The sequence below is a fragment of the Lontra canadensis genome, unplaced genomic scaffold, assembly GCF_010015895.1.
Source record: "Lontra canadensis isolate GAN:19392208 unplaced genomic scaffold, GSC_riverotter_1.0 scaffold48, whole genome shotgun sequence".
In the NCBI taxonomy this organism is placed as follows: Eukaryota; Metazoa; Chordata; class Mammalia; order Carnivora; family Mustelidae; genus Lontra; species Lontra canadensis.
In genome coordinates, this window is record NW_022631042.1 from 11,736,222 (window position 1) to 11,745,570 (window position 9,349).

Sequence of the window (9,349 nt, forward strand, 5' to 3'; positions counted from 1 at the left end):
CAGAGACCTCAATGCAGTCACCTTAGAAGTCAATAAAAAAAGAGTTAGAAAATGCCATTTTGCGAAATACGTTACCAAATTACCAATAGACCAAAGAAGAATTGTAATGTAAAATGGGAATACACTTAGAACCAAAATGATAAAAATACCAGACATGGACAACTTGTGTGATAAAGCTAAAACACTTATATAGTGGAAAATATAAAATCACAAACGTGTGTATTAGGGAAAAAGCTTGAAAAATTAATGAGCTAAGTGACCATTTCAAACAAGGGTGAAAAAAAAAGAACACAGCAAAGCAAATCCAGAGAAAGTAGAAGGAAAGGGCTAATGAAGGTAAGAGCAGAAATTAAAGAAAGGGAACTAACTAACAAGGATCAATAAAGTCAAGGATCAATAAAATTGATCCTTTAAAAATATGGATCTAATTTCATGCTAATAAATTTGAAAACTGAGATGTAATGGAAAAATTCTCAAAATATTGATTCAAGAAAGACTTAAAAATCTGACTAGTCCTATAATCACAAATAAGACTGAGACAGTGACTTATTTTTTTTTTAAGATTTTATTTATTTGACAGAGAGATCACAAGTAGGCCGAGAGGCAGGCAAAGAGAGAGAGGGGGAAGCAGGCTCCCCGCTGAGCAGAGAGCCCAATGTGGGGATCCTGAGATCATGACCTGAGCTGAAGGCAGAGGCTTAACCCACTGAACCACCCAGGCACCCCTGAGACAGTGATTTAAAAATTATCTTCCCCTAGGGATGCCTGGGTAGCTCAGTGGGTTAAGCCTCTGCCTTCAGCTCAGGTCATGATCTCAGGGTCCTGGGATTGAGCCCCACATGGGTCTCTCTGCTCAGCAAGGAGCCTGCTTCCCCCTCTCTCTGCCTGCCTCTCTGCCTACTTGTGTTCTCTCTGTCAAATAAATAAATAAAATCTTTAAAAAAAAAATTATCTTCCCACAAATAGAATTCTAGGCCCCAGTGATATTATGAGTGAGCTCTACGAACTATTCAAGGACTGAACAATCCCAATCTTACACAAATTATTTCAGAATAAAGAATAAAGGAAACACTTCTTGATGTATTTTCAGGTCCCTGGGAAAAGTATTGGTGACACTTATTAACCGAAAGGAGTTGTATCCAGAATGTTACGGAACTATAACAAATTAAAAAGAAAAAAAGGCAGAAACAACAAAAACAGTAATTTCACAGAAAGAAGAGCAATGTTAAGAAGGGGTACTCAATCTCATTCATAATCAGGGGTATTAAATCCAGTGTGAAATATTTCATACTCACTGAACTGTTAAAAATTGAACACTGAAACAACCCCAAGTGTCTGTAAGACTATGAAACAATGGGCTCCCTCCTCCACTACCAGAGGAAATGTAAATTGGTATAACCATTTTGAGAAACGGTTTACGTTACCTAAGTTGAACAGGCATCTACCCTACAACTCAGCAATTCACTGTATCACTCATAACAGCAAAAGCTCCAAACAATCCAAACGTGTATCCATTCGGTATATTTATACAATGAAACTATACCAGTGAGTATTAATAAACTACAGCTAAATTCATCAGCAGGGATAAATTAAAAAAAAAAAAAGTCCGAGAAAGTAAGAAAACAAACAAACAAATAAACCCAAAATCAAAACCCCAAACCGTTTTGTTTTTATAAACTTCAAAAGCAGCAATCAAAACCACATATTATTTAGGATGTAAAAGCTACCAAAAAAAAAAAAAAAAAGGAAGAATTACTATAACATTTGGAATTGAAGATCCAATCAGGGAGGGGAAGTGAAAGGAGTTTGAGAGGCATTGGTAACATTGTTTCTTGGTTGGACGGCTGTGCATTTTCATATACTTTTATATGGGCTGTATTTCATAACAGAATTATCTTTGAATAGTATAGTAGATTGAATAATGGCCACCCCAAAATATCAAATCCTAATCCTTGGAGTTCATTAAACGTTACTTTGGTAAAAGGGTCTTTGTGGCTGTGATTAAGAATCTTGAGATGCGATCACTTTGGATTATCCAGTGTGCCCCAAATGCCGTCATAATTATCCTTGGGAGAGGCAGAAAGAGTCCACAGACACATAAGAAAAGGTAATGTGTCTCCAAAAGCAACAACTAAGAGAGATGGAACCCCACTCAGGGATGCTATTACCACAACAAGTGGATTCTCCCAGAGAGCCTCTGGAGGGAGTGCAGCTCTGCAGACACCGCGATTTCACAGACGAAAAGATTTTGGCCTTCTGGCCTCCAGATCGGAGAGAACAAATTTCTGTGTGTCAAGCCATCAGATTTGCCGCAATTTCTTCCAGCAGCCTCAGGAAATGCATACAAATGGAGAGTGGGAGAGAGTTGCCTGGGAAGGACTGCTAAGGAGACCCAGACAAATTTAAAGTTGTATCAGTCTACACAGCTGGGTGATTTTTCCAGCAGAACTCAGCAGTCTGAAGGTAGGACTAGAGAAAGGTGACAGAGTGATATATGTTTGGGAATCTGCTAAGTGAGGAAGTCAAGAATATTGGCAGAAGGGTTGGGTTAAGGAGGTGAGGGAATGAAGTGTATGGGGGAGATCCTGGTTCTTGAGGATGGTATTGTGATTAAGGTCCTATTCACTTATTTGAGACCTCTATCTGGGTCTAACAACAGCCTTCTCAGCTCTGATGATTAATCAATACATCCTGTAAAAAGACTGAAACTTATGTAAATCAATTTCGATATTTCTTCAAACAACCTAGCATCGGGCACAAAAGTCTTTATAGTACTTATATGGGATAATGGCTTGAGACTCCTTTCGATAAATTACACACAAAGCCGGTTTTTCAGATTGGCCCAGGAGTATAGGATCTGCCATGGTGCCTTCTGTTGACAGGAAGCAATGCTACTCCACCTTTAATATACATGAAAACATCAGAGGAATGTTCCAATGCAGATTCAGGTTCAGCAGCTCTGGAGGGAGGCCTGAGATTCTGCATTTCTTCTGGCCCCAAAGTGACCCTGACAGCTGCTAATCAGTGGATGAGTCAGATGAAAAATCTTCCTAAGAAGCTTCTGCAGAACCAATGAGGAATTTGTCATTTTGATATCCCGGGATTATGATGATGGCTAATGGGACTGTGACAGGGAATCAGACTGCACCTTGGATGGAAACATGAGGTAGTTTGCATCTACTAGTATAAGTCAGTTTAGCATACAAGATTAATATGCAAAAAAATTATGTTTCTATATAAAAATATGATTATAATGGCATAAAAATATTAACTATAAGGGATAAATCTGAAAAACCATGTAAGACTCTGTACACTGAAAACTACAAAACACCACTGAAATTAAACACTTATATAAATGGAGTTACACCATGTTCACAAGCCAAAGGCTCAACATGTCAGTTCTTTCTGAATTATCTGTAGGCTCAACACAATTCCAGTCAAAACCCCAACAGGCATTTTTGTAGAAACTGAGCTGATTCTAACATTCACATGGAAATGCAAGACCTCTATCAGCAGAAACAACTTAGAAAAAAAAAAGTTGCAGGACTCACGCTACCTGATTCCAACACTTACAAAGTTACAACAATCAACACAGACAAATGGGTCAGTGAAACAGAATATAGTGCAACTGACACACGTATATGGACTTTTTTTTTTTTAACAAAGGTGCAAAAACAATTCGCTGGAGGAAGGACAGTTTTTCAGCAAATGGTGCTGTAACCACCAGCCAAAAAAAAAGTAACTTTGATCAATACTATGCACTCATAAAACTAAACTCAAAATGCGCCGTAGTCCAAAATGTAAAACCCCAACTTATAAAACTTCTAGAGAAAAAATACAAAATAATTATTGACCTTGGGTTAAACAAAGATTTTATAGATGCAATGCCAAAAGCAAAATCTGTAAGGAAAACACAATACATTTGAATTCATCAAAATTAAAAACCTGTGGGGTACCTGGCTGGCTGGGTCGGTAGAGCATGTGCCTTCTGACTGCAGGGTTATGAGTCTGAGCCCTGTGCTGGGTGTAGAGATTAGTTAACAACAACAAAACAAATCTTAAAAATACAGATTAAAAACCTGTGCTCTCTGAAAGACTGAGAATGAAATGACAAGTTCAACAATGGACTAAGAAGCCTCAAAACTCAGCAAGCAAAACATAATTTGTGGGCAAAAGTTTTGAACAGATAGTTAAAGATATACAAATGGCCCATGAGCACATGAAAACATGCTCCACATCATTAGCATCACAGAAATGCAAGCTAGAACCACAATGAGATCCATGCCCATTAGAATGGCTAAATGAAAAGACTCACCATGCTAAGTGTTGACGGAGATGTGAAAGAACTCAACTCTCACACATTGCTGGTGGGAATTCAGAATGCTAAAACCACTGTGGCATTTCTTAAAAGGTTAAACATAATCCTACTGTGTGATTCAGCTATCACACTCCTAGCTATTGACCCTTGAGGGTGACATATGTCCATAAAAAGCAACTTTACTTGTATTAACCTCAAACTGGAAAGAGCTCTAATATCTACCAGGTGAACATGTACACCAATGGTGTATAATGGAACAACACTCAGCACCAAAAAGGAATGGGCTGTTGATACGCAACATGGATCTCTAATTCTGCTGGGTGAAATAAGTCCCACAAAAAGAATAAATACTGTATGAATCCAACATTTATAACAAATACTGTATATAAATCCAACATTTATATACAACTCTAGAAAATGCAAACTAATGGTGACAAAGATCCACGGCTGCTGGGAATTAAGTGGGATGGATGGGTGAAAGGGCTTATTACCAAGGGTCATGAGAACATGCTGGGTTTGACTTATATAGATTTATTATCTTGATGTGGTGACAGTTTCACAAATACATAAAGACTTGTTAAATTGTATGTTCTGGATTTGTAATTATGATATGTCAGTTATACCTGAATGAAACTGTTTTTAAGAAACTGTATTAACTATATTTTTCAAATTTGACTAGCAAGCAAGGTTCCACTTTTGTACAAGCAAAATCCAAACTGTAACAATAAGAAATTCACTCTGATGGCTATGTTACAAAATATAACATGTAATAGTATTATCTTATTTTGGTCAACTTAACTTTTTTTTTTTTTTTGAAGATTTGACAGAGAGAGTGAGAGCAAGCATGAGCTGGGGGTGGGGAGCAGGGAAAAGGGTAGAGAGGGAGAAGCAGGCTCCCTGCTGAGCAGGGGACCCAACGCAGGGCTCTATCCCAGAGTCCTGAGAGCATGACCTGAGCCAAAGGCAGACACTTAACTGACTGAGCCACACAGGCGCCCCTTAACTGGTACTTTCATTTATTCCACAATGTCAGAATTGTTGATATTGATCAAATTTTGTATATTACTAGTATGACCAAGACACAAGATGGTATAAATTTGTATTATGTTTGCTATTCTGAAACAAAATGCTATTATATTTTCAAATGAACATATAGTTCCTATTTTTCACAGATTTCAATAATAATCACTATGCAACTATAATTAGAGAAAGATAATAGGAGAAAAAAGGTTTAGTTTCCAAACAAAATGAAGAAATTATTTTTATATATGTCATCATTTTCCACATAAAAAGTAGGAGAATCTACAAATTATTAAAATTAACTAGGCTTAGAAAGGTCACCTTGTAGAAAATCGATAGATAAGTCAGAAGCCCTGTAGAACAGCAATGAAAATGATAATATAGAATATAACTTAACTGTTATGATATATAATAGTAACAAAGACTATAAGACACATAAATCTAAATCTTTATGTAGAAAATTATAGTTGATAAATATGAAAGACCTAAATGGAGAGATACACTGTGTTCATAAATACGAAGCCTCAGTATTATAAATGTGATCATCTCCCTAAGTTGATCTATTAATTGCATGCAATTCTTTTCAACTGAGGTCCCACAAAGGTTTTTGGGAACTTGACCAGCTGATCCTAAAATTTATACAAAAGAGTACAGGGCTCACAATAGCTGAGACAACTGAGTAAAAATAATGATGGTGCTCTGGTACTTACCCTATCAGACAGTAATTCTTATTAAAGAAAGATAGGGCTAGATATGGTGCTGGTCTAGAGTACACAGAGAGTTACAATTAATACGGAAACTTGATATATGACAGATGTGACTAAAAGATGAACTTTTATTTTTATTTTTTTTTTAAAGATTTACTTATTTGAGAGAGAAGAATGAGTGTGTGTGCACAGGGGCTGGGGGCAGAAGGAGAGAGAATCTCAAGCAGACTCTGTGCTGAGCATGGAGCCCAATGTGGGGGCTCCACCTGAGGACCCTGAGATCACCACCTGAGCAGAAACCAAGAGTCAGACGCTTAATTGACTATACCACTCAGGTGTCCTTTATTTTTTACTTATTATTTTTAAGATTTATTTATTTACTTTAGAGAGCGAGAGCACAAGTGAAGGGGGGAAGGTAGTGGGAGAAGGTAGAAGGGAGGGAGAGAAAGTATCCCTAAGCAGATTCCCCCCTGAGCACGGAGCCCAAGGCAGGGCTTGATCCCAGGACCCTGACTGAGATCATGACCTAAGCCAAAACCAAGAGCTGACTGCTTAACTGACTGAGTCACCCAGGCGCCCCCTAGAAGATGAACTTTTAAAATACAGGATAGTATGAAAACTGGGTATGAGTATTGAAAAATACAAAAATTAGATCCCTATCTCAAACTATATACAAAAATACACTGCCAATGGCTTAAAGATCTAAAAGTAAAAAACAAATCTAACATTCAGAAAACATATTGAAAATTTCTTAAGACACAGTAAGCACAAATCATGAAGAAAGTTAAGTCAGAGTTAAGATAACCTTTTGTATGACAGGGGTGCCTGGGTGTCTCAGTTGTTGGGCGTCTGCCTTCAGCTCAGGTCATGATCCCGGGGTCCGAGGATCAAGCCGCACATCGGGCTCCCTGCTTGGTGGGAAGCCTGCTTCTCCCTCTCCCACTCCCCCTGCTTGTGTTCCCTCTCTCGCTGTGCCTCTCTGTCAAATAAACAAATAAAATCATTAATAACCCCCCCCAAAAACCCAAAAAACTTCTATGACAAAAAATCATAAAGTGAAAACACAAGCCATGGACGAGGAGAAGACAGCTGCAATCTATATAAATGTCAAGGAATTAGTATCCAGAATAAAGAACACCTCAAATCTATAGGAAAAAGAAACGCCACAATAGAAAAACTGGCAAAAGATATGAATATTCAGAGGAGGAGAAAACTAAATGTCCACTAAATACAGAAAGATCATGAACCTCTATAGTCATTAGAGAAATACAGATTAAAAACACACCAGAAACACTATTTCAAACCCATCAGATTGGCAATAGTCCAAGAACATCAAGTTGCAAGGTTATGTGCCACACTGGTAAGAATATGGGCCAAGAGGGATTCTTACGTATTGTTGGTGGAAGACTAAACTGGTACAGGCACTTTACTGACCAAGTTGTAATACCTAAGTTATATCTGAAAATGTGAATTATTTCACATTCCAACAGTTCTACTCCTGGTGGTATGTCCTACAGAAGCCTTCACACATCTCACAAAAATGTTTATTTCAGTATTATCTTGTAATAGTGAAAGTACAAAAAATTTATATTTCAGTAAGGAAAAGGCTGTATCTATAATGTTTGATTTCCTTAAAAAGTCAAAACCAACAAATCTGACACAAATAAAACAAAATGTTGTAATTTGTTCGATCTAGTGGTAGGGGGACTTGGTCATACTTATACTTATCTATCTGAAATATTATATAATTAAAAAATTTTAAATTAAGTGTGAAACATAAAAGTACATAACAAGCACCACTGCCCTTAACATTTATAGCAGCTTGGAGTGCCTGGGTGGCTCAGTGGGTTAAGCCACTGCCTTCGGCTTGGGTCATGATCTCAAGGTCCTGGGATCGAGCCCCGCATCGGGCTCTCTGCTCAGCGGGGAGCATGCTTCCTCCTTTCTCTCTCTGCCTGCCTCTCTGCCTGCTTGTGATCTTTCTCTGTCAAATAAATAAATAAAATCTTAAAAAAAAAATTTATAGCAGGTTAAAAATTACTTTAAGTATCCTTAACCAAATGACCTGAATTCACAAAAACATTAGTAATGGGGGTGCCTGGGTGGCTCAGTGGGTTAAAGCCTCTGCCTTCGGCTCAGGTCATGATCCCAGGGTTCTGGGATCGAGCCCTGCATCAGGCTCTCTGCTCAGCGGGGAGCCTGCTTCCTCCTTTCTCTCTGCCTGCCTCTCTGCCTACTTGTGATCTCTGTCTGTCAAATAAATAAATAAAATATTAAAAAAACAAACAAACATTAGTAATGATGTTTATAAATAATTCTCCGCAACCTATTACCTAGTAAGTCAAAGCTTTTACTTTAAAGGAAAAAAAAGATTTATTTTAAGTACTCTCTATACCCAACGTGGGGCTCCAACTCACAACCCTGAGATCAAGAGCTCCAATTCACAACCTGAGATCAGGCATCCCAAAGCGTTTTACTTCTTCTGTCCTGGAAATTATCCTATAAACTGCTTAACCCTGTGATGTTAATGCAAAATCAGAATCAAAATTGGAAAGTGAAAAAGCAACGGAATGGACTCCTTCCTGAATTTGCTGTAATCTCAATAGCTATTAAGTTTCATGTCATTAACTTTATGTACAACTACCACCAACAGAAAAATAAATGCTAAAAACATCCAGGACTGTGAGGAATAGAAAGGGAGATCTATAAAATCCTGAAGCTTACCTTGCCTTTCTGCCCAAGACCACCACATTCCCTTCTCCAGCTCTAGAGACTCCAGGTTAAGAACCTGTGCATCAGAATCTATCAAACGTTAGTAATCATAGCCAACATTTATAAAGGACCCACTGCTGAACACTATTCTAAGGACTTAATATTTACTAACTCAATTCATTCTCAGGAACAGTCTTTGAGGTCAATACTTAATCCTGTTTTTCAGATAAGCAAATTGAGGCACATGAAAGGTAAGTAATTTGCCTAAAGTTAACAGCTAGTACGTGGGGAAGCCAAGATTCAAATTCAGGCAGTTTGGTTCCAGAGAATACGCTCTTAATCCAGAACCTTTGTTGACAATCAATGAGAAAGTTTATCAGAAAAACTTAACCTGAAATTCACACATAAGCATTGTTAAAACAAGACGGAAAGAAAAAAGGATAGAACCACGGTCTCCAAAGCATTTTTTTGGTCTCTTTTATTTCCTGCCGAACATTTTAAAAGAATTATTCCTACTTTGGAAATGAGTTCCATTTTGCATTGTTCCTGCCTTTAAGATGAAAGTTTCTTTGTAATATAACAATCAGTGCAC